Raw genomic sequence first — 27,279 nt, 5'->3', positions numbered from 1 at the left:
GTCCATTGAGTATGGTGTTTGCTGTGGGCCTGTCATATATGGCTTTTATTATGTTGAGGTATGATCCTTCTACTCCCACCTTGCTGAGAGCTTTTATCAAAAATGGGTGTTGAATTTTGTCAAATGCTTTTTCTGCATCAATTGATATGACCATGTGGTTTTTTTCTTTCAATTTGTTTATGTGATGTATCACGTTTATTGATTTGCGGATATTGTACCATCCTTGCATCCCTGGGATAAATCCTACTTGGTCATGGTGTATGATCTTTCTGATGTACTGCTGGATCCGATTTGCTAAGATTTTGTTGAGGATTTTGGCATCTATGTTCATGAGGGATATTGGCCTTTAATTCTCTTTCATTGTGTTGTCTTTACCTGGTTTTGGTATTAGGGTGATGCTGGCTTCATAGAATGAGCTTGGAAGTGTTCCTTCCTCTTGAATTTTTTGTAGTAGTCTGAGGAGGATAGGTTTTAGTTCTTCCTTGAATGTTTGGTAAAACTCCCCTGTGAAGCCGTCTGGTCCTGGGCTTTTGTTTGCTGGAAGCTTTTTGATGACTGCTTCAATTTCTTCCATAGTTATTGGCCTGTTGAGATTTTTAGATTCTTCCTGATTGAGTTTTGGAATGTTGTATTTTTCTAGGAATTTGTCCATTTCCTCCAGGTTGTCTAGTTTGTTGGAGTAGAGGTGTCCATAGTATTTTTTAACAATCATTTGTATTTCTGTGGGGTCTGTTGTTATTTCGCCTCTATCGTTTCTGATTTTGTTTATTTGGGTCCTCTCTCTTTGCTTCTTGGTGAGTCTGGCTAGAGGTTTGTCAATCTTGTTTATCCTTTCAAAGAACCAGCTCTTGGTTTCATTGATTTTCTGTATTGTTTTTTTTGGTCTCTATGTCATTTATTTCTGCTCTAATCTTTATTATCTCCTTCCTTCTGCTCACTCTAGGGTTTTCTTGTTGCCCTCTTTCTAATTCTTGGAGTTGTAGAGTTAGATGATTTACTACCATTTTTTCTTGTTTGTTGAGATAGGCCTGTAGAGCTATAAACTTCCCTCTCAGGACTGCTTTCATTGTGTCCCATAGGTTTTGGATTGTTGTGTTTTCATTGTCATTAGTTTCCAGGATGTTTTTAATTTCTTCTTTGATTTCATTGGTAACCCAATCAATATTTAATAGCATGCTATTCAGCTTCCAAGTGTTTGAGTATTTTGGGTTGTTTTTATTGTAGTTTATTTCTAATATTATGCCATCATGGTCTGCGAAGACGCTTTTTATGATTTCAATTTTCTTGAATTTGGGGATACTTTGCTTGTGACCCAATATATGGTCTATTTTTGAGTATGTCCCATGAGCACTTGAGAAGAACGTATATTCCCTGGCTTTGGGGTGAAGTGTTCTGAAGATGTCTATTAAGTCCATCTGGTCTAGTGAGTCATTTAGGATTGCTGTATCTTTGCTGATTGTTTGTCTATAGGACTTATCCAGTGCTGTTAGTGGTGTATTAAAGTCCCCTACTATGATTGTATTGTTGTCGATCTCTCCTTTGATATCTTCCAGGAGTTTTTTTATGAATTTGGGTGCTCCTGCATTGGGTGCATATATGTTTACCAGGGTTATATCTTCTTGTTGTATTGATCCCTTTAGTATTATGAAGTGGCCTTCCTTATCTCTTGTTATGGCCTTCACTTTGAGGTCTATTTTGTCCGATATAAGTATTGCTACCCCAGCTTTCTTTTCCTTTCCATTTGCCTGAAAGATATTTTTCCATCCTTTCACTTTCAGTCTGTGTGAGTCCCTTCTAATGAGGTGGGTTTCTTGTAGACAGCAGATGTATGGGTCATGTTTTTTTATCCATTCAGCCACTCGATGTCTTTTGTTTGGAGCATTTAGTCCATTTACGTTTAAAGTTATTATTGAAAGGTACTTGTTTGTAGCCATTTCTGTTTTTGTGTGGCTGTTTTCTTTCTGAGCTTTTTATTTCTTATTTTTATACCAGTCCCTTTAGCATTCCTTGCATTGCTGGCTTGGTGGTGATAAACTCCCTTAGCCTTTTTTTGTCTGTGAAGCTTCTTATTTCCCCTTCAAGTTTGAATGATAGCCTTGCTGGATAGAGTATTCTTGGATTTAGTCCTTTGCTTTGCATCACTTTGTAAATTTCCGTCCATTCTTTTCTGGCCTGATGTGTTTCTGTTGAGAAATCATTTGACAATCTAATGGGAGATCCCTTGTATGTAACTTTCCGTCTCTCTCTTACAGCCTGTAAGATTCTCTCTTTGTCCTGAACATTTGCCATGGTAATTATGATGTGTCTTGGTGTGGATCTTTTTGGGTTCAACTTGTTTGGGACTCTCTGGGCTTGTGTGACTTTTTTCTTCCCCACCTCAGGGAAGTTTTCTGATATTATTTCTTCTAATAGGTTTTCTAATCCTTGTTCATCCTTCTGTTGTTCTGGTACCCCTATTATTCGTATGTTGTTTCGTTTCATGTTGTCCCAAAGCTCCCTTAGGCTTTCCTCCTGTCTTTTCATTTTTTTCTCCAATTGCAGTATGTTTTGGGTGTGTTTTGCTTCCTTGTCTTCTAAATCACTAATTCGGTCCTCCGCTTCTCCTAGTCTACTGTTGATACTTTCAATGGAGTTTTTCATTGCAGCTATATCACTCTTCATTTCTTCTTGGGTCTTACTTAAGTTGTTGATTTTTTCATCTGTTTCTTCTAGCTTCTTCAGAGGTTGTCGATTTTTTCCTCCATCCGGTTTATGCACTCTAGGACCCTTATTCTGAATTCTTTTTCTGTCATGTTGCATGCCTCTGTATTACTTAGCTGCTTTTCTGGAGAGTCCTCCTTCTCTTTTCTTTGGGGGTTTCTTTGTCTACCCATGTTTGATCTCACTGACATATCTAGATGTTGAGTCGTTCAGTGGCTGCTCCCTTGGTGGCAGTGACTTCTTGGTCTGTGGTTGCTCTTCTGGCGGTTGCGGTAGCAGCTGCTCTTCAGTTGGCAGCAGCTCCTCTGGTGGGTGCTGGTCACAGCTGTGGTGGCTCTTCTGGCTGGTGGGGCAAGGTTTCACGTACAGCTGCTGTTCCTCAGCAGAGGGTGTGGTGCTCAGGAGGTTGCTGTTGCTTGGATCTGCTGCGTTGATTTAAAGGCACAAAATACAACACAACAAGGCACCACGTACCAGGCACTATACACAAATATATTCACGATATGAATAACCCCAAATAAAGGTGACCACCTGAATTAAGAGAATTAGGGGATAAGGAAGAAGGAAGAGAAAAAGAGAAAAGAGAAAAAAGAAAAGAAAATTAGGGACCAAAAAAAGGAGTGCAAAAATGAAATTGGGAAAAAGGACGGGGGAAAATAAAAGCGAGAAAAGAAAAGAAAAGAAAAAAAAAAGAGCGAAAAGAGAGAATGAAGTGGAAGAGGGGAAGAGACTTTTTTATATGAGGAGAATACTCCTATAGAACAGCCATTAATCCCAACAAATTCCAGCAACAGCTCCCTGGAGATGAATGCAAACTAGAAACAACCAATAATATAACGATGAAAATAGAATGGAGAACACTAATCCCAAAATAAAATAAACAGAAAATAAAATGGCACTTTAAAAAAAAAATGGTAAAATGGTAGCAGTAATAATACTGGTTAAAAATAAGAAGGTAGTAATTAAAAGGGTAAAATCAGGTGATGGAAAAAAGAAGAAGAAAAAAAAAGAAAAAAAAAGCAGAAGAAAAGAAAAAAAAAAGAAAAAAAAATTGGTTTCTTAGTTAAAAGGTGAAAAAAGAAAAAAAAAAATATTGCAGTAGTGAAGGTCCTTCGGTTCTTCTATTCTTCAGTGTGGCTCGCCTTAGACCTGCCAGGTATTCAGGAGAGTGTTGAGTTTCCCTGCGATACACTGTTCCTCTGTGTTGTAAACCACAGTCCTTATTTTAAAGCAAGCCGCATTTGTTTCCCAGACTGCCTTATTTTGTGTTTAGCAAAGAGTCAGTTTGTGGGTCAGCCTCTGGGTGGCAGTGTTCTGGGGTTGGCCTCTGAGGCTATAGGGCCTCTCTGTCCAGTGGAAGTTCACTGCCCAGAGCTGGCTGCGTAAGAGTTACCAGTGCTGTGTTGTTGCTGGGATTGAAAATCCCTCTATAGGCCAGACCCTGTTAACTCCCAGGGACTGATCAGGTTATTTTAATCCTTGATCTCCTACAGGGTGGAATCTGGGTGTGGCTGTGCTCCTTGCCTGGGGGCTGGGGGGAGGAGTCTCACTCTCAGGAGAGAATGGCTGCCTCAGCCCTGGGCTCAGGGGTGGCTCAGCACTCAATTCGCTGCCACCTCTCCCTGCCCCCCTTCTCTCCTCAGTCTCTCCCCAGATTCCACTCCTCCGCACACTCTCCCTCTCTTCAGCACAGGTGAGTGTCTGTATCCGACATGTCCCATGAACAGGGTTCAGTGAAAACAAACAAACAAACGCCGGCCGCGGAAACGGGGAAGGCTTGGTTTCTGTAAGCTTCTTCTCTTACCCGGACTGCATGGTCTGGTCAGCTCTTCAGGTTGCCCCCTTTAGGCTCAGTCCTCCGTGATCACAGACCCAGCTCTCAATTCCCCCGGCGGCGCCAGGAATCCCGCGGTTCTCCTTTCCCCTGTTAGGGGCTGTGCCTGTCCCAAGGGACGCGGCTGTCTGCCACGCGGTCTCCCTCCGACTCTCTGGGCTCAGAGGTCTGGCGAACTTTCCTGCCCAAATCCCTGGTTTTTTTACCTTTCCAGGGGAGTTCTGCTCTTCCCGGCTGCAAACCGTCTCGCCAGCTGAGGAATTTCGCCAATTCGGGGTGGATGTTACTAGTTTCAGCTGCTCACTCCATTTGCTCAGGGACACGACCTGGGACGCGTCTGCCTATACCGCCGCCATCTTCCCTCTCTCAAGATTATTTTTCTTAATGACTCAGATTGTAATAATTTTCCTTCCTAGATATAGGCAAAATGCCAATTTTCACTAAGTAAACACACACATAGGCTTTATAATTTTTTAACCTTAAAATAGGCTTTTATAAATTTAGAAGTCAAATGTCATTTATATCAGTTAGTATCGAATTCCTTCCTATTTATTCACTGGCAAACATACACTCAGGAACACAGGTTAGCAGTTCAAATACTTCTGAGACAGAAATAATGTTGGATTTGGCAGTCATTAAAAACAATGACTTCAACTTGATGTTCTGTAATTTTTCTTATTTAAAATCCAATGTCTTAAAAATACTTTCCCATTAATGTTTGACAGACATATTAAACACAGTCTGTGCAAATGTTTGAACAGTAATAATATCGATCTCTTCAATGGAAATTTTCTGTACAAATGGTAGAGGACTATTAACAAAAGCTTTATTGTTTTGTACTCCCATTATGCTTTGTAATTAAGGAGATATATAAAATTTTTGGTGAAAAAAGTGGTACTAACTTTTATTTATTTATGTAGCACTCTTCTGAAAAGGTGAGAGAGGAGAGAGTGAACAGTGGTATATTTTACAGGCTTGAAAGGAGAGTGAACAGTGGTATATCCTGTGACATGTGAGGATGTCTTTACTGCAGCTGTGTGTACCTCATACTAGAGCAGCAAGTCAATTTTGATAAACCGCTAGTATCTTAGGTGGTTCTTTACTGAATTATGTCCTGGCTTGTTCAACCAGGGTTGCACAGAAGTGCCTGAATGGAGTCGAGAGTATGTGTAGTAGTATAGACAGAGCTGACTCCTCAGACTTGGGTCTGGATCTTGAAGTCGGTGACTAGGAAGTGAACTACTAGCATGTGTGTTAGAGAGAAGAGAAAAGAAACAGAAGCTGTGCCAGTTGAAGATAATGTGAGAACATTTCTATAGTAGCACCTTTGCCACAGCCTCCTTCTTACTTCCCTTCCCCCCAGGAGGTCTGTTCATTCACAAGTTCAGAAATGTCTCAAGATAGGGTGTATGTTTGTAGTCCCATAATGTCTCTAGTACTACAAACAACATGGTGCATTTCATTCTTTCTCTAACCCAGACTTTTTAAAATCAGTGTTTAAATCTGGTTGAAATGAATTTTGGTCAGGGCCTTAAAAAAGAAAAAAGATCAATCCTAGGAGATAAATGGCAGGGTAAAAAGAAAACGAGAAGGGTGATTTGAAGATCAAATGCATGTCCTGGGATTAGCTGCAGAGTTTTCATTTTAAGGCAGAAACTTGAATAGAGCCATCCCTTGGCTAGTCCTGTGGCCTCTGCTCCAAGTCTCTGCCCAGGTACCACCCATGGAATAGTATTAGCTCTTCTGAAGGTCAGGGACAACTGCCCAATGTCCCTTATCTGAGGATAACTGCACAGAATTGCTTTGACATCTCTTTCCTAGCAGTTTCTTTTCTTATGTTTGCAGATTCAATTCCATTTTTACAAAGCCCAATTCAAGGTTGATTTGTTCTGTGAAGCTTTTCTTATATTCAATTATCTGTAAATGTTTCCTTCACTTGAATTTATGAAACCCTTAGCCAGTATGAACCAAGTAATCATAAATTTTCCCATTGTTGCATTGGAATTATTTTTTAGGTGTCACCATGTCTTATTTCATTGATAAGATTATGCTCTTTTTTTTAGGTAGAAAAACATTTATTTTGGATTTTTCTGAGAAACAGAAACAAAACTGTTTCCTTGGAAATAAGTTCATGTTTATTGAGAACATGAATAAGCAAGAAAAACTAGAACAAACATCACATAACCCAGGTAGTCCAACTATTTTATATTCATATTTTAACAACATTTAAATTGAAACTTCTAAATTGCTTAGTAAATAGTTCTGAAAGAAAGCATTTTACACTTTCAGAAGTTTTTTTCTAAATATAACATACATCACTTCTGGGAAAACTAGAGGCACTGGGTGTTCTGCTTTTGTTCCAGTTACATTAAACCTGATTAAAATAGCCACCATGACAACAACATCTCTTCAGAAGAGCACACTGAACACTTAGGGACATAGTCTCATCTAGATGCCCTGGGATTTAGGTACTAGCTCCTATTAGTGATAATAAGTATTACGTCTATGAATCCCAAGGCCCTTATGTCAATTTGATCTGTTTCAGTTTCCACAGGTGGATGTCTTAATTAGAAAAATAAAATGTTTAGATCTCTATTTTTCTGTCATCTCTGGTGGTGTTATGGAGAAGGGTGACATTTAGACTTTTCGAATTATATGTTGCAGAGCTTGAATTCATTATTTTTTAAAGAAATTTGCTCCCCATAAAGTCTCAATCCAAATGACATCAGTGTGTGTTAGAAACACACATGGTAAGTTTTGCTTAATGAAGCTGTTAATTATTTTCTCCCTGTTAGGTCCCCTCCCTGCACCATCATGCTCCTCCACTTCCTTCAATTAGAGGACAAGCATCAAAAGGTTTCATAGGCTTTATCTCACCACCAATCTGCGGAGTGCACTACACACAATTCATTCTTCTTCAGTGTTTGAACATAAAAATTCAGCACCATTTGTGCTTATGGTCAGTGTGTGTGGAAGCCAACATTTTAGAATGTTGAATAATAAATTCTTATCCTCAAATGCTTTAAATCCAGGACTGAGAACAGCTTACCCTCTTCCAGTAATCTTTGTCTGTTGTATAGCTTAGATTTGTAAGTTACAGATTCTGTTCTTTTATATTATCTTTTTAGTGTCTAACTTGCATTAAAATAGAATATGAGTCCAGTAGGCACTTTGCAAGTGAGGATGTATGTAATGACTTTATGGGATATGTTGATGTGTACATACATTCACATAAGTGTGAGCACAAATACAAAAGATTACATCTTATCTGTCTAAGGAGGACTAATTTACAAAATCAAAAGATTCTCAATCTGTACTAGTTTACACAAAATGTTGAATTGGAAGTTGACTTTGTGCACTCCTTTACCAGGGAGGGGAGGGCCGACCTGGTTAATCCAAACCACAGCACTGACAAATGATTAACTCCAGTCACCAGATGATTAGCTCTAGTCCTTGGGTCACAGCCTTGCCTGTCAGTAACTTGCACCCAAATTCCTTCAGAGAAGGTAAGGAAACTTGAACAAACCTTTTTTGTTGTTGTTGCTGTTGTTGTTTAAGTCAAAGTGGTTCAATTGCAACAGACCTATATTCTGTGCACGCCTTCTCAGAGGAGTCCAATTTCCAGTTTTTGTTAAATTAGTTTCATATTAGTCAATACTTGTTTAAAAACTTGTCACAAGTCTCTGTGGCCTCTGCATGCTTCAATTACCTCTGATTATTTCATCAAGATTCACAAATGAGATACCAATACTGAAAAATGCAATTGCAACAAACTGAAATTCAATTTCAGAACAGATTTAAATAATCCATCAAAACAGAGCAAGTGGGGAGCAAGCTGGGCCTTGAGGTATACTGGACCATTGTTAAATGCAAGACAGCATCACACCTAATAATTTAAACATGGTCTTCTAGCCTGACACTTTTAATGCTTTTTTGATCTCTTTCTTCTGGCCCTGTGTGCTTTGCCACTGTAGGGTGCATTGCATAGCAGGTTATGAATTAAATACCAAGCCCTCTTCTGCCAATAGCACTTGCAGGAGTTGGATATTTGTATAAATAGTCATGCTGTAGGTGTCCACAGAAAGCAACATTTATTCAGGGCTTTTAAAAGCTGCCAGCTTTTTAGATACAACCCAATCCATAAAACTGCTAAATTTATTCAGCTATTATCTGGGCAATAAGAATCAGGTAGGTTGGTAGGCTGGTTTGACATTTTTGTTGGCACAAATTAAGATCTGAGGCTTAACTACTGCAATCTGCTTCTAAAAATTAATTTAACTCACACAATACCCCTGATAAGCAGCCCATGGTTCACATTTACTCTGTGATTTATTGCATTTCGATTAAAGGAGAGGGTTAAGAATGTTATGCTTGAGGCAGCCTGACTCTCAAGAATAGAAACATACACATATTTCTTCCATCATATGTTACTTCAGGGCAAGAAAAAAAAAAGCCACTGTAATTTGGAGATAAGACTTCTCCAGACATCTATGAACAACAACAACCACAGATTGTCACCAAACAGAACTGCGTTGTGGAAACCAAGTGCAGTAAAAAATTAATGGGAAGTCATAAGATGGATACAAATATATAATTTTCTAAAGAGAAAGTGTTGGTATGAATTCTACAAAAAGGCAAGGACCTTGCAAACTCATCCTATATAATAAAAGGCTAATATGCAAATAGACTGAACGGCAGAACGACTGGTCACTATGATGTGCACTGACCACCAGGGGGCGGACCCTCAATGCAGAAGCTGCCCCCTGGTGGTCAGTGCGCTCCCACTGGGGGAACACCACTCAGCAAGAAGCCCTGAGCTGGGCTCACGGCTGATGAGCACAGCTGCGGTGGCGGGAGCCTCTCCTGCCTCTGAGGCAGTGCTAAGGATGTCCAATGACAGCTTAGGCCCGGTCCCCATGGAAAGCGGGGCTGAGCCATCAGTCGGACATCCCCTGAGGGCTCCTGGACTGCGAGAGGGCACAGGCTGGGCTGAGGGACCCCTGATCAAGTGCACGAATTTCATGCACCAGGCCTCCAGTTTATGATAAACATTTAAAACATGGGTTAGAAAGTGTTTCTGGAAGCAGAGAATCAATTACATGAGGACAAAATTTAGAAGAATTATATATTACAATTATCTGTTATTATAGGGAGTCCCAAAAATGTATACATGCACTGAATAATTATAAAGGCGGTGTTTATTAAAATACATTTCATTTTCAAAATTGAGCTATCAGCTGTTAAAGTGTGTATACATTTTTTGGGACACCCTGTATATACACAATAATTTATATATATAAATAGAGAGGTATCTTCCACTATATCAGTTAAGAAAGCAAAACTTTTTATAAATTTACTTATTTCCTGATTATTCTCGAAGAACAGAAATCTACAATTGCAGGCCCTCATATTTTTGAACTCTAAGCAAAATTATTTTTAAAATCCTCACTCAAAAAATTATGCATTTTCAGGTATTCTGATGGGCTCAGTCAATGCCACATTACAAATAAAAGTAGAGCAGAAAGTAAGTTTTCTGTGTGCCATTCTTCTGACTTTGACACTCATCTTCAAGCGGCATCTCAGCATTTTAGTGGGAATCATCATATCAAAGGGCTTGACCTGTGTCTTTGAGTTGATTTGTGCAACCTAATCCAGGTCAGTCGATGAGTAGAGGTGTGTCTGTCCTGCTTTTAAAACTTACCACAGAAAGAAATTCCACAGCTTCCCGAGTAATTTATTCCTGTATTCCATAACCACTACTTTAAAGAAAATTTAAGAAGATGTCCCAAAATCTGCCTTATTTCAATTTCAGAGCATTTCTTCTATTTTCTCCAATTTATTTAAATGTACATATGCACATATACTTAAATAACATAATCTATTTTTATCCCAGAATATGCAAATTCTCTATTTCTTTTCAAACAAGAAAAGAAGCATTTATAAAATCTTAATTTTAACACAGTAATCTGGACAGGGACTTTTCCCAGGGTTTTTCTTCCTTGAAATATTTTTGGCCCAATAAACTTTAATTCTAAAATCCTTAGTCGCTATCTTGGCATCCAGTGCAGAGGGAAATAGAAACAGGATGCTTCCTTAGAATTTCATAACCTGCTTGGACTATCACATCTTTATAATGGTGACGGTGTATTTAATCACATACAATTCATTTCACTGTGCTAGAAACAAGGAAAACCATCATTAACCAGGATTGCAGAAGGGAATTTGAAGGTATCTTCTCTGACCCCTAAATGTTGCCGGTAAGGAAACAGAGCCCCTAGTAAGTGAGGTGGACTGCCACAGGTCACACCTCCAACAGTTTGCAGCACAGTCAGTACTGGATTCTCAATTCCCTCTTCCAAATTCAGTGTTTCTTTTATTAAATCACTAGGGGCCCAGTGCATGAATTCGTGCACCTTGAAAGGAACTGTGGGCCGCGAGGCTGCAGTGGGCAAAGGGGCAGATCTTGGCCCATCCTCCATGCCTCTGTCTGGCCCCTCTTGCTGCAGCCCCAGTCCCCTCTCTGCCAGCAGCCCTGCTCCCCACTCCCCCTGCCACTACTCCCACAGGCGAAGGCACGCCGTGGAGCAATTGGGGCTGGTGCCAGCAGCCACTGCAAGTGGAAGCTCTGGAGCCGGCTGTGGGTGTGAGTGGGGCTGGTGCTGGCACTGGGTGCAAGCGGCGGCTCCGGCGCTGGCAGCAGGTGCGAGAGACTGCTGCCGACCCTGATCGCCCCTCAGGAGCAGGGAGAGGTGGAGAAGCCTGAGGGGTGATTGGGGCCGGCAGCTGCTGCTTGCACCCACTGCTGGTGCCAAGTGATAGGGGCCGGCACTGGGCGCTGGCAGCAGGTGCGAGCTCTGGGTGTGGCCGCAGCTCATAAGAGCAAAGAATTTTCAGTGACCACCAGAGGCTCATCCCTATGACAGCGACCAGTGCCCCACCTTGGTCTGGCACCCCCGCTCACCTGCTCCACCATCCTGCTGCGGCTGATGCCTGCCATGTTCTGCGTGAACACCCTGGTGGGCAGCGCACATCATAGCGACCAGTTGTTTAGTTGTTCGGTTGTTCCGCCGTTCGGTCTATTTGCATATTAGGATTTTATATATATAGATACTTAGCATACGCAAAGGGGAGGGGACAGAAAATATTTTACTATCTTTGAAGGAAGAATGCTTGACACTGCTCACATCACACACACACTCAAAATCCACAAAAGTCCCTTAAAACAGCTTATTATCATAATGGGGATGTGACACTATTACCAGATATACTGTGGATCTATCAATTTTTTCATACCTATGTAAATGAATCCATTTCACTCAGCCATATGCAATGTGCATTCTTTTATCCATCACAGTTACAGCATGAATAATGCTCTTTCTTCAAACAACCCAAAGAAGTTGCTAAAGTTAATTAAATATAATCCCTTATTTTATGTTACTATTGAACAATACTATATATGAGCAAATTCTACTAGGTAGAACTTGTTTATATAAATTAATAGTGGGTTTTGCAAGCTCAGAATCAATGTGTTTTAATCAGTGAACACTTACTGATTTGTATATATGCATGTAGTTTTATGTAGTGGTGAGATTTCTATATATTTCAAATGCTTTGGTGAGTGTTGGATTTGGGAGTAAGCCCCTGGAATGTAGCAAAAGTTTAATGCATGTGACTTCCTACTAATGTGTAATCACTCCTTTTTCTGAGACTTGGGCTTTTTACAGGATATGCTTCAGCAAAAGCCATTTCTAGTAACTGAGCTGGCAGATAGAAGGAGCCAGAGGAGGAAGTGTTTGAAAGTTAATGAGGAAGGAAAGAAGTACTATGCCATTCTTGTGAAATCCTGAAGGGCTCACCCTATATAAGTGAAGCTGTGAGAGAGTCGATCTCCAGTATGTATCTGAGCAATAATAACTTGAAACAACTACAATTTCCTCAGTGCCATAGCTACCAATCTGCTATGCTGCTAGAGTGAACCACCCAGATGAAGCAGGCAGCTGGCACGAGGACAGCCATGGCCAAGAAATCAGGAGGGCAGAGTTCTAAATTGGATTCTGCTGCTCAACAGTTAGTTGGATAAGGCTGGGCAAGTCACTTACCTCTCTGGGCCTTTGTCTGCAACCTAAGAGGATTGCCCAAAATCTCTAAGACCCTTCCCATTAACAGCACATCTGGTTCAAAAACAGTCAAGTTGTTCTCTGCTTTCATCATAGCCTCTGATCATAGTCCAGAGTCCCTGACTGGCCCTGATACCACTCACATACATCAGATGTGGGTGGTGCATCTCAAGCTGGTCATTCTTCAAGTGTCAAACAGTTATAAAAATTTAAAATTTTTAGGTTTGCCGAAACCGGTTTGGCTCAGTGGATAGAGTGTCGGCCTGCTGACTGAAAGGTCCCAGGTTCGATTCCGGTCAAGGGCATGTACCTTGGTTGCGGGCACATTCCCAGTAGGAGATGTGCAGGAGGCAGCTGATCGATGTTTCTCTCTCATCGATGTTTCTAACTCTCTATCTCTCTCCCTTCCTCTCTGTAAAAAATTAATAAAATATATTTTAAAAAAAATAAATAAATAAAATAAAATAAAATTTTTAGGTTTTCATTTTTAAGATTAACCTTTTAAAAATGCAATGCAGACATATTCTGGGTCACCTACATAGCCACCATATGATGAACACTGCCATGTCTTTTTGTAACCACACATGTACTTGTGTTTCTGATTAAGTGAGTGCCAAGAGCAGGCCAACTGAAAGCATGGCTTCCTGTATGAACAAATGTTTCCCAGTCATTCAAACAGACACAAGTAATGGGAGAGGTGGCATTACCTGATAAAATGCAGTAACATAGAATTGAACTCTAAGGAACTGGCATCCTGGCAATTGGCACTATGGCCCAGTCATTGGGAAACTAAAGCAGGAGTTCACTCAGTAGCAAATCTAGACATAAGTAGACAGTGAAGAACTTTGCATTGAAAGGATTTTTTTCAACATAATATTTTGGGATATGACATTAAATTAATTTACCATTAATGTAAGCCATCAGTGGCTTAAACCAATTAAATAATAAAAAATTAAACCAGTAAAGATAGTGATAATGTCTAAAATAGTTGTCCATCATGCTGAAACTCAATGAAATTAAGTTAATAACAACAAAAGCATACAATTGCAAACATATCCTGCTATATGTTACCTGATAACAGGAATTCTGTTTCTACCAAATGCCACCATTCATCACATCAAATTGATGCTGTTATTGGAGTGTTTTGGTTTTGTAGTTATGCTGGGGTTGTTGTGTACACTTGCATTGATTTATTTCTTCTATGGGAACAATAAGCATAAATAAGGTATGAATGATTTTTGGTACCTATGTAATAAATAAAATTATAATAATAGGAATAAATGTTGAACACTAAAGGTCCATGGGAATGATTTTCTTTAAAAATGAGTGAGTACATTTCTTAAGCTTGAGAAACATTTTTCTTTTCTTTCAGCCAGCCATATCCTCAGGCCTTTCAGAGAGGACAGGAGCCCACAGCCAGACAGGAAGATCTGCTTGAAGGCAGGCTGCCTCCAGATTCACTGACCTGTCCAGTAAGTCTGATTGTTCTGGAACTCTTTAGTGTCCTTTTAGTTGCTTTAAATGTAATTATGAAAAAGGGCTCTTTTTACCTTAATACTGCTTCCTATGCCCAAGCCAGCCTAAAACATCTGAAAATGATGTTTCTGTTACCTCCAGGTAAGCCTGGATGCAAACAGGAGAGCTATGCAGAGTTGATCTGGAGCAATAACTGCCCCAGGGTTGGCACAAGGGCCGGTTCTTACTCTAGAGCTGGAAGTGTGGGAAGGGAACAGATGACTTGGCAGCAGAGTGTTCCAGGGCTGACAAAAGGGTTTAGGCAAGTTACTGAATTCCCTGGAAGGCACCAGGCCACCACAGCCCAGGTAGGATTACCATTTTAGTCCTAATAATTCAATTTAAACATAAAATCTTTCATTCAGTACAACTTCAAATAGGGTTACAAATTGATTATAAAACACAAATTGGAAGTCCACACAATTTGTAATACCAATTAAACAACAAACACTGTAGTGATGGGCATAATTTATGGCAAATCTAGTCCGTGTCTTATTAAAAGAAGCAGAATATGTTCAAGGGGTAAGTATTTCATTTGTAAACTATGAGTTAACAGTTTTTTTTTAAAGATTTTCCTAGAGGCCACTTACTATGAATTTCTCAGTTTACTTAGATCTAGATGGAATATAAATAAGGATTCTGGATTATTTCTGAGGCCTCTGCAAATTTTACTTCCTATCTTACATCCCATGTGGTCAAAGTACACCTTTTTCCAAGGAACCTACTTTTCCTTTAAACATTTTGGGGTTTAAAGGTAGGATTAACTGTCCTAAATGATGCAGTTCCTGAGGGCACAGGGAGGGGAAGGAAAAATAAAAGTGGTATTTCTGGTGATTTCCTGGGATCCTACAGTTAGACAGTATATGGACTCTTGACCATAGAAAGTCAGACCCTTGAGTGCTACTCTAAGAAAGAATTCCTAGGAATTCCATTATGCTCAGAAAAGGAGCACCACATTTTCCTGTAAATAATTTACTTATCAACTTCAGTTCACAGGTGAAATTCAGTTATCCTGTTAATCTTGCTTATTTTGGCACACATTAAATTATGCATTTTTATGAAGTCAAGCAGGTTTTCAAGATCTTGGGATCCCCTAATATTTTTTCAGTTGGAGAAAGGGAACTTGCCAGAGAGCCTATTTTCAGCACGAGTCCCAGGAGCAGCATGTGAGAGTCACATTAGCTTATGTCTACTCTGAGTGAACAGGGACTCATTGGCTAGGTAGTAAGAGGTGCAGGCAGGCCTCTGCTTCATAGAGCTGCCCATATACAGCCAGCTCTCACTCTTCTGAGCAGACCTGGTCATTTCTTCACAGGTCCTCATTATCCTGAGAAATGCCTCATGAGTTTTCAACCTCAACATTGAAGGGCCCATTTAATGCCCTAGTCTACATAGTGCCTGAATCTGCAAAATCCCAAGTGCTTTTCATTTACTGCCCAGGAAATAAGCACAATAGTACCAATTATGCAAACAGGAACTCTGGGATCTCCATTTCCCTGATCAGGGACACAAGGTCCCATAGTTGAGTATCTGCTGGGCATCACCAGGACCGTGTGGTAGTTTTAGCATCAGAAGGACCTGGTTTCAAACCCTCATTCTATCTCTTCAAGTTCTGTGTTCCTAGGGAGACCTTTGAACCTTTTCCTCTTTTGTAAAGTGGGGATAATAATATTTTGCAAAGTACTTGTGAGGATTAAAGATTATATATACACATATACCACCAGCACACAGCAGACACCATATGAATTATTGCTATTATTATTATAGGCCTCAGCTAGAATGTTGCCTGAACTTAAATTCCATATTCTACCCACTAATCAAAGTGCTACCACCACCATCACTGCTATTATTACTTCACTAGAGGCACAGTGCATGAATTCGTGTGTGTGTGTGTGTGTGTGGCGGGGGGGGGGGGGGGGGGGGGGGGGTATGCGAGGGAGAGGAGGGGAGCACAAGAGATTGGCTGGCAGGCCCCGATCTAGTTGTGTAGATGTGCTGAGGTAGTGGCAAGCAAAGACCTCAGACTGTGTGTCCCAAAATGGCCTGAACACCAGTTCTGCTCTGAGGCGGAAATATAGCTCTACTTCACTGCCTGCACTCGGGCCACCTCACTCTCCCCAGGGCAGAGTTGCTGACAGACAGACAGGTTGTCTCTCCTACCTCAGCCGCATATTTTCTCGGGGCTCCGCCCCCAAGCATGATAGGTAGCTGACCTTGGCCAGTGGTGGCATACCACTGTAGGAGTGCTAGCCAATCAGTGGTTGGGACCTCGGAAAGGCGTGGGGCCTAGCTAGAAGTGGCTGAGAGGGGCAGAAGGGCGAGTGGCACGGTGCGGTGGCAGAAGTAAGATGGCGGTGGTGCTTACTTTATATCTTTGCAGTTAGGCTGCTGCCTTACCCCTTCTGCCCCTCCGAGTTGTTACTCTGTCTGGATCAGTGTCAAGGTCGCTCTCCTCCTACAGGCTTCCCGAACCCAGATTCTCCAGTACCATGGAGCCTTAGCAGGGATGGGGGTGGGGAACTGAATTGCCCAGGGGAGAGGACCACAGGAGGTTGGCTGTGGGAGCACACTGACCACCAGGGGGCAGCTCCTGTGTTGAGTATCCTGTGTTGGTGGTCAGTGAGCATCATAGCAACCAGTCATTCTGGTCATTCCGGTCATTTGGTAGTAATGGTTGCTTAGGCTTTTATATATATATATAGCTGAGCATTTATTTACCTGTGCCAGGGACTTTACTAGTCACTTTCCCTGCATAATCCCAATTTGTACTCTAATAACCCCACAAGGTACTATTTTTAGGTCCACTTTGTATTTGGGAGAAATAAAGCTTAATGATGTTTTATTCCCCAAGGACACAGTATAAGTGGCTGGCCCTGGCTTTGCCTGACTCTGCTATACTTTTTCTAAAGGATGAGATATGCACTCCCGCCCCCCCAAATAAGAGCTGTGTCCCCCTCAGAACCACACTTCCTCCTGCCCATTAGCTCCTGAGCAGGGGTCCATCAGCCTGCAGCCTTGGCTCAGAGGCATGGGTGCTAAGACAGGGCTCTCAGTCCATTCTGCTCACCAGAATTGTCTCTGCTCCTTGTCTGAGCACCATTCGTAGGGTCTTAGTTCTGGCAGTAAACAGTGTAGGGGTTTTTTTGTTTTTGTTTTTATTGCTGCAGGCAATTGATTTTGAGTGGTGTGTTTGGTTGAGAACCACTAAGAGACCTTGGTTGCCTTGAGAGCAGCTGTGGACATTTAGGGGACTCACTGGGCCTGACAGTTTTCCACATAAAAACCCTGTGTCATTAAATGCTCTCTACTGACCTAAAGAGAATTGGTGAAAAGGGAAAAAGTCACCCATATAGCTTGAAAAAATCACTTAAAGAAGTTTATCCTGCTGTTCCCTATTTCCTACCAAATTAACATGAAAGCCTTTGCTTGACTTTCACATCTAGAACCTTCACAATCCTCTGGGTTCCTGTGCAGCCTGACCCTGCCCTTTCTTCACTGCTATGGAGACACCCTGTGTCCATTTTAGCCTGGATTTCCTTCAAACCTGTGGTTTTGAAATGCTCCTAACGACCAAATCATGTCACTTCTTTAAAATAACTTTCAAAAGTACAAGAAAACACCTTCCTCCTGATTTCATTGTCCTAACAGTGATTCCTACATGCTTCACCTGTCCACCTGAAAGGAGGATCATAAAGTCAAGTATGTTGATGTCCAGAACAAAGTGCCTCTGTCTAGAACAGTGGTTCTCAACCTTGGCTGCACATTAGAATCACCTGGGAATCTTTCTAAAATCCTGATTTCTGGGCCTCATCCTCAGGAAATTCTGTTTCTTTGTTACTAATGTTGTGGCCCCACCCCATAACAAAGATACAGAATTTCCGGAGGATGAGGCCCAGAAATCAGGATTTTAAAAAGATTCCCAGGTGATTCTAATGTGCAGCCAAGATTGAGAATCACTGGTCTAGAAGAACTACTCTCAGGTTCAAGACTGTCACTGCCTCAGGTGGCAGTTCTGATGCTCCGCTTTGGATGAGGCCAGGAGAGGATTTCAGAAGTTCTCCTCCCTGCTGGTCTGGGCCAGCTCAGTCCAGAGCATTCCCACAGTGGTGTGTGCCCATGGCCTGACCCCTGTTCTCTCTTCCAGGTGACTTGAATCAAACCCCAACGCAGGCAGGCATTTCCACATAAAAGAACACGAATGATGCATCATTCAAACAGGAAAGAGATGCTACCGCTTTCTCATTTGGGTAACTCTGAAGTTGGGACAAGTTGAGCAGCATGTCAAGGGAACATGACATTTGATGGGTTTGTTTAGCTCCTCTGTCCTTAGGTTGGATTCAGTTTTCCTTCTGCCTAAAGTTAGGGAGGGAGGCAGAACAAGGCTGACTTTTGGAGTAGGGTTTTCATAAAATAAATAAACTTGATGACAGTGCATAAAAGTTACAAACCTCTTTAGAAGCCCATATGTGAGCAACTTGAAAACAGTCCATAAACATCACCTGCTGGGGCCAGTCAGGGGGCTGATGCAGAATTCTGTCCTAGTACATTTTCTGCAACACAGAGCCATCTGGTAAAGACAATGTATTCTCTAGTTGGCACAGAACTGTAATTATAGAACATGTGACTTCTGACTGGAAAGATGATCATGCTCACCCTGCAGGGTGGATGTAGTGGGTGGGTGTGGCTCAGCAGTCACATGCAGGCTGGGCAGTCCCAGCGGAGGGATTGAGGAATTAGAGGGGCTTTGTAGAGATTCCCCATTCCACTAGTGAGATTTCCACAGCCACCACCACTCAGAAAGTTTTGAAGAAAAATTCTTCCTTTCATAGTAATGCCTAATTTTTCAGCCACTTTTTGAAAGGTTCACAAACATCTGAGTCATTCTTGGAGAATAGAGTGCAGAAAGCATAGTGAATAGCAATTTCACCCTTTATATACAGTTCCTATTTCTAATCTCCTAATTATTAACTCTAGGATATTTAGTTCTACTAAGGAGAACAAGGTCTTTCTCAGGTTCTATTTCACATAGAGAATCCTATATAATAAAAGCCTAATATGCTAAGTGTCCGGTCAGCCGGTCAGCCATTCAACCAATCGAAGTGTAATATGCTAATGATATGCTAAGGCTGCTCAACCTCTGGCTATGATGTGCACTGACCACCAGGGGGCAGATACTCTGACTGATTGGTTAGCTTGCTGCTGGGGTACAGCAGATCGGGACCAAGTGAGATGGGCCAGACACACCCTGGAGCCCTCTCCCGGTCCCTCCCCAGCTGGCCAACCTCCCTCCTCCCTTCCTGGCCCCCATCGTGCACCAGTGGGCTCCCTCGGCCTGGCCTGCACCTTCTCCCAATCCCTTGGGGGATGCCTGAGAGCCGGTTTCAGCCTGATCCTGCAGGCCAGGCCAAGGGACCCCACTGGTGCACAAATTTGTGCACTGGGCCTCTAGTAATAATAATAATAATAATAATAATAATAATAATAATAATGATAATAATAAAAGAATGAAGTTTGCCTTTTCTACCAAATAGACTTAGCACAGAGTCTCTTGTATAGAAAAAATATTCCAGATTTATCTAAAGTGAAGAATAACACTAGAAGGAAAACATTACTGAAGAAAAGGGCAGCTAATAGCTTTAACGTTACGAACATATAAATAAAAACTATGCATGTTTTAATACCATTATCCCCCATGCACCCTGCACAAACCTTTCCAGTTATACTTTTAATCAAGAATTCTTTCTTGTGTTGTTACTTCCTGCCCTCTGAGTTCCTATGATATGCAGTTTCCACCCTGGCCTCATCCTGTTTGGCCCTTTTTTAAATACTAAGGATCCTGGCCCACAGAGCCTGCCAGGGCTTTTCAAAGCCCCAGAAGTCCGTAAACAGGAAAGATTTCCTCTGAGGCGAAGGGCCCCTCCTTGATCAAAAGATGGCTCTTATATAAGGATTTCCCCTAAATTTGCATCCATTGACACTTTGCAGATCAGATGCTCTCTTGGAGGGCACATTGCTAGCCATCCATGACACAGGTGCCAGGTCTCTTGCCAGAAGTCCAAAGGCCACAAAAATTGGCAAGAAGAATAAATCCCAGCTGCTCTTCCGATGATAAGGAGAAACACAAGGATATCTTCTGAGCAGTAGCCCAGGGTTGAAGCCCCTTCTGGTTAACAACCAGGGAGGGCAAGCTGATCAGGCTCGAGGTCAGAGAATGATGTGGGACAGGAGAGCTGTGTGAGGGACTCTGGCAACCTTGGGGACCCCAAAGTTGGGAAAAAAAGAATAACAGGTCTAAACAAGATTGCTTTTATCTCCTTGGTTTAGTAAGTACCCTGAGTCCACTTCAAAACTGTTTTTCAGAAATGGGAGTATACTTGATGACTTATTAATTGGAGATGTAATTCCATGTAAAAGTTCTGGTTATGTTTGTTTTTAGAGCAAACTTTAGTACTTTACAGTCACAGCTCATACTTTCAAAGTTGAGTACATCTTGGTCCAAGTCAGCTAATCTTTCCCATGTAATTTCATTATAACCTATTAAATTTGGTCCAAAGCTCCCTCAGCAGTCACAATTAACTAGAAAGTTAATCACAGCTGTGAGCTTCAATGTGTAAGAGTGAAGTGAGAGAGCAATCAAGGTTACCCAGTTGTCTTTTTTGTCAGTTGGGCAAATAGATCAAAATGTATCAAAACAAACAAATGTTTTAAAAAGACCTTCTTTCTGCCCTAGCTGGTTTTGCTCAATGGTAGAGCATTGGCCTGCAGACTCAAAGGTCCCTGGTTCAATTCTGGTCAAGGGCACATGTCTGGGTTGTGGGCTCCATCCCCAGTAAAGGGTGTGCAGGAGGCAGCCAGTCAATGATTCTCTCATTGATGTTTCTATCTCTCTCTCCCTCTCACTTCCTCTCTGAAATCAATAAAAATATATTTAATAAAAATATATAAAGACCTTCTTTCTTGTATTGGTCTTTTATCTACAGAACCAGATAGTCGACCGGTGGACCAACTGCTATGAAGTGCACTGACCACCAGGGGGCAATCTCTCCAACCAGTAGGTTAGCTTGCTGCTGGGGTCCAGCTGATCAGGACTGAGCAAAATGGGCTGGATATTCCCTGGAGCCCTCCTGTGGTCCCTGCCCAGCTGGCCAACTTTCTACATCTCTCTCTGGCCCCAATCATGCACCAGCGGGGTCCCTCGGCCTGGCCTGTGCCCTCTTGCAATCCGGGATCCCTCAGGAGATGTTGGAGAGCCGGTTTTGGCCCAATCCTGCAGGCCAGGCTGAGGGACCCCACTGGTGCATGAATTCATGCACCAAGCCTCTAGTTATAGTATAATTCTTTGTCTCTCCCTTTCATACTCCATAGGTACTAATGGGTCAGTAATAATTTTATGTTTAAACTCAACTTTACTTCACTTTCAATTGATGATCAGGGCATTATAACAGGAAAATAAATTGCTGAGGCCAAAATTTATCAGTGTGAATGGATGTTCAGTTTCAGTGTCCCAAAGTCAGAGGTTGGTGGTTAATAACAAGAAAGTAAATGCTAAATGTGATGAAGGTGGCAGGAGGAAGGTGAATTTTTTCCCACACAACTGAACTGGGCAATAACTTAGAAAACATCAGATTTACACTTCAGCTATAGCATTTACCATCTCAAACCTAAGATCTCTGTTTACAAGTCCTATCTCTCTCATTTATTATAATGTTCCTTCAGGGACAATAAACAAGGTATCATTCATCTTTCTGTGCCTGATACCCACTGTAGTGCTGGTATAGGACATATACCCAAAAAAAATTTGTACCAAAGACTATCAAGTAATATTGTCATGGTGATGAGAAAAAAATAAAAGAATGATTTTTTTTCAAATTTTGATAATCTTTTTTCCCCATGAAGCTATATATGGGGGATTCAACCAAATCCATGAAAGAACAAATATTTTCTGTGCAATACTTAGCTGTTCTTGGGAAATAACTAAATGTAATTTGGTTAACACATAAACAAAGGCAAAACAGTTGAAAATAACTGAAGCACATCATCATAATTAGTTTAAGAGTTGACCCAAGACATGTTTTCATTAAAATACTTTCTGTTCTTGACCTCCATTTGGTCTCTTTTTTCACTGATTTACTTTTCTTTATTTGAATGGACCCTATTCCCAGAAGGACTACATATATCATTACTGCAAAAAAATTGGGAACACTAAGATGAAAAGGAGGAAGAAAATAACACTATGATAAGATAAACGGTTCATTTTGTCATCTAGGGGGTTCTGTCAGCCATCTCTGCCCTGCTCTACAAGACCCCTCCTGGCTGGAACGCCTTTTTTTTCTAACCAATTATTGATTCATCGGTCCTTTTGATCTTTAGCACTCAGGAGCACCAGAACTCTAGCACACAATGATTGTCCCTTAGCAGTCATCTCGATGCCACTATTCAATTCAAACTTAGTTTTGAGATGAGCTGTGCTGTTCATTTATGTGCTCCAGGGAATGAAATGAAAGTGACTTTTAAAACAGTGGTCATGTGGTGGGCACTCAATCTACTCATCTCCATTTATTTGTGGACCCAATTCAGTCTAGGTCTGAATCTTTACAGAAATGCAGAACACTCCTCACAGATGGCATCAGGCACTGATTGAAAGCTTCTAGGAGAAAGGAGCTTCCAGAATAGAGAGTAGAAAACCATATGCCTTGAATCTAAGCAATGAAACCACCCAAAAGCAAAAGCATCCAGACATCCAGACTGATTTTAAAGTAATGTAAATAATTAAATCAATTATTTGTCATTGAACAGTGATTTGCCATGAAGCAATGTGCACCATGATGATGTGTTCCACCAGGCTACATATAAGCACAGTAATGTTACAATCTCCCAATCCACAGCATAGGGAGAGTAGTGGGAATTGATGGTTTTGGGTGACTTCACTGGTAACATCATTCTGAAGATTTGCTGTCATATATTTAGATGGATAAAAACTAATATAATGTGTTGAATTGCATTTGTACAAACACATATAATGTACTAAAACCATTTTATTTTAAAATGTGTGAAGTTTTTACCTCAAAATAGCTCAAATAGCAATTCCATCTTTAATTTTTTGAAGAAACTCCAAACTGTTTTCCATAGTGACGGCACCAGTCTGCATTCCACCAGCAGTGTACTAGGGTTTCCTTTTCCCCACATTCTTGCCAGCACTTATCATTTGTTGATTTGTTGATGGTAGCCATTCTGATAGGTGTAAGGTGATACCTCATTGTTGTTTTAATTTGCATCTCTCTGATGATCAATGACTATGAGCATTTTTTTCATATGTCTCTTGGCCATCTGTATGTCCACTTTGGAGAATTGTCTATTTAGGTCCTCTGTTCATTTTTTAAAATTGGATTGTTTGTCTTCCTTTATTAAGTTGTGAATTCCTTATATATTTTGGATATTAACCCCTTATCAGATGAATCATTGGCAAATATGTTCTCCCATACAATGGGCTCTCTTTTCAATTTGTTGATGGTTTCTTTGCTGTGCAGAAGCTTTTTATTTTGATGTAGTCCCATTTGTTTATTTTCTCCTTTGTTTCCCTTGCCCTAGGGGATGTACTGGCAAACATATTGCTACAAGAGATGTTTGAGATGTTGTTGCCTATGGTTTCTTCTATGATTTCTATGATTTCACAACTTACATCTAAGTCTTTTATCCATTTTGAGTTTATTCTTGTTCATGGTGTAAGTTGGTGATCTAGTTTCATTTTTTGCATGTACATGTCCAATTTTCTCAACACAATTTATTGAAGAGACTGTCTTTACTTCATTGCATGCTCTTACCTCCTTTCTCAAATATTAATTGAGCATAATGGCTTGGGTCAATTTCTGGGTTCTCTGTTCTGTTCTATTGATAAATATGCCTGTTCTTGCACTACTACCAGGCTGTCTTGATTAGAGTGGCTTTGTATTAAGAAACCTAAAACCCCAATCAGAAAGAATATATGCACCCTTATGTTCATAGTAGCACAATTTACAATAGCTAAGATCTGGAAACAGCCCAATTGCCCATCCGTAGATGAGTGGATATAAAAAGCTGTAGTACATTTACACCATGGAATACTATGCAGCTATAGAAAAGAATGATCTCTTACCCTTTGAGACAACATGGAGGGACCTGGAGAGTATTATGCTAAGCAAAATAAGCCAGCCAAAGAAAAGCAACTATCATGTGATCTCACTCATATGTGGAATCTAAAGAACACAATAAACTGATGAAAAAAATAGATCCAGAGACATAGAAACATGGAACAGACTGTTGAATCTCAGAGGGAAGGCAGCTGGGAAGAGATTAACCAAAGAACTTATATGCACATATGCATAATTTATGGACACAGACAATAGTGTGGTGAAGGCCTAAGGCAAAGGGCAGCTTCAGGCTAGATGGGGTCAATGGTGGGAAAAAGGGAACATCTGTATTACTTTCAACAATAACGGTAAATTTTTAAAAATAGCTCAAAATTGAACCTGAACATGCCCGAAAAATCATATTTTATGAACCTTAGAAGGATTGTTATGATGTGTTAGGATGATAATTTCTACCCATTGGTCCTTATTCTACTCTTCACAATGAAACAGAATGAGTTTTGAACCCCTTGATGGACTAGCTACAAAAGGGGTATATGTACCCCAAAGCACTGTGTCCTGAATATGCACCACCTGGAATAGATAAGAAATAGGAAAGACAGATTGCTGAAGAAGAGATATGAATAGGTGATCAGATCATTTTCCTGGGAGCCAGGAGAACCAAGTTTGCACCATAGACCCACTCACTGGGCCAGTCACTGTCAAAACTCTAGTTTCATCATTCATCAAATAGAAGGGTCAAAATATAAAATCTGTCTTTTCAGCTAGCTGCCATGCAATATTTGTGTGTTCATAACATTATATACAGTTTTTTAAAATATATTTTTATTGATTTCAGAGAGGAAGGGAGAGAGAAAGATAAAACATCAATGATGAGAGAGAATCATTTATCGGATGCTTCCTGCACGCCCCACACTGGGGACTGAGCTTGCAACTGAGTATGTGCCCTGAATGGGAATAGTACTGCGATCTCCTGGTTGATGCTCAACCACTGAGCTATGCCAGTTGGGCTGTATACATTTTTAAAATATTTGTATTATGCCTAAAAGCTTATGATGGGAACACAACTTGGGGCCTTTAAGTAAAAATGTATTTTGAACCAAAATTTTAATTGCAGCCGCTCCACGTGTGTGTGTGTGTGTGTGTGTGTGTGTGTGTGTGTGTGTGTGTGCAGCAAAGTTATGGCTTATATTAATTTGTTAAGGTCAAATCCATTTCCCCCTCAACTCTTTGTTACTTGCTTGGGCTTGCCAGCAAACACACTTCTATTATTGGCAGAGAGCTATGGACGTTTCGTTCCCATTGTTTCTCAAGCATAAATAAAAGAGACAGAAACAATGAGCAGCAAACCACTGCTGGACTCAGAAATGTGTTTACCAAGGCAGCTACTTTTGTTTTCTTGGGGTCAGAAGGCTGTGTGTGTGTGTGTGTGTGTGTGTGTGTGTGTGTGTGTACGTACATGCACAAGAGGACACCAATGTAAGATCCCACAGTCACTGAAAGCAACCTCCTTCATCTTCTACTTTATCATAAAGACTCTGAATTCAAAGCACCTTTGAGAGGGAGTTAGAAACCACTAAAATAATAAGATAAAACATATTTTATCTCTGTGGTCAGTTTACAAATTTCCTTGACAGATAATTGCAAATTATCTATGACATAGTAACATTATTTAGGAGATTACACTTGGTTTATTCTCTTTGTGTTTTATATATTTTTAAAAGATAATCAGTGATGTGTTTTAACTACTCTAAATAGGGTCACCTAAGGAAAAGCAATTGCATGCTTAACATCTGGGAAAAATATTCTCTGCTGGGTATGTTTCATGGGAACAAAGCTATTTCTCAGAAGAGTATTTTTCTTTCCAGCTTCAGCTTTGTTTTCCTAGGAATTGTGTAGTAATGCTGAAATTAATGAGTGACAGAGCTCCCGATTGAATCAATATTGAGTGAAATTAGTTTGTATACATAGATCTGAGCACTTTTGTGAGAGTCAGAGTAAATTTCTCAAGAAAGCACACTGAGAAAAGATGTAGGGCAGAGATCCAGCTGCCTGACTGAGGCAAACAGAAATTTGACTTTATAGACTTCTCCATACATATGTTGAAACAACAAGTTGGTTCATAGCTTCCTTGCTTACTTCCAACTTGTTTTGCCACAAAAGCAGATTTGCTCCCTTCCCTATCCTATGTCTGGTATTCACAAGCCTGCAAGCTCCAGTCTAAATAAAGGGAACCCTGCAAAGCATAGCTCCCAATTCTTGATAACTACAAATTCACAAATTCAGCAGAATTTTCAAATAAGACAGGGTTGGCAAATTATGACTTGCAGACCAAATATGTCTAACTGCCTGTTTTGGTAAATAAAGTCTTATTGAAACACAGACATGCTCATTCATTTACCTACTGTCTCTGGCTGCTTTCACACTATAATAGAATAGTTAAGCAGTTAAGATTGAGCATGTCTTGCCAAGGAGGCCATATATTTACTATCTGGTCCTTTTTAGAAAATGTGCCAATTCATGATTTAAAATATTGATATATGTCATAAAAATATCAATTTCTTTGGAAACGTAGTTGTGGTTTTAAATTAAATGTCATCAACCTTCCCTATCCCCAAGAATTACCCTCTCAAGCAAGCTCTCAATTTGTATCGAGTTTAAATACTGTACTTATTATTCATTTCAGGAACCACATTTCTAGAAGTCTATTCTAAAGAAACTCTCATAGGTACATAAAGGCATGCATAAAAATTTTCATTTCAGCATTATTTATAATTACTTATAATTATGAATATTTGAAAACAATTTAAATATTCCAAGCAGTTTGTATAAAATTATTATTTTGAAAAGATAATGTGATTTGTAAAAATCATGTTTTAAAAACTATTTAAGGGCCTAAATAATGCTTTAAATGTGATTTTAAGAGAAAATGGTATGACAATAAGTGTCTATAGAAAATCATCTCAATTTTTTAAGATATTTATATTTC

General features: G+C 40.5%; 1 protein-coding gene across 8 annotated transcripts in view; it reads right to left on the bottom strand.

Moving 5' to 3' along the window:
* The window catches only part of NRP1 (neuropilin 1), a 183,185-nt gene that overhangs the window by 130,196 nt on the left and 25,710 nt on the right, over positions 1-27,279 (bottom strand). The gene's annotated exons all lie outside the window — the stretch shown is intronic.

The sequence above is a fragment of the Myotis myotis genome, unplaced genomic scaffold, assembly GCF_014108235.1.
Source record: "Myotis myotis isolate mMyoMyo1 unplaced genomic scaffold, mMyoMyo1.p scaffold_m19_p_1, whole genome shotgun sequence".
Classification (NCBI taxonomy): Eukaryota; Metazoa; Chordata; class Mammalia; order Chiroptera; family Vespertilionidae; genus Myotis; species Myotis myotis.
Note: the sequence above shows the minus strand (reverse complement) of the source record. Positions and strands in the feature narration are given on the sequence as shown.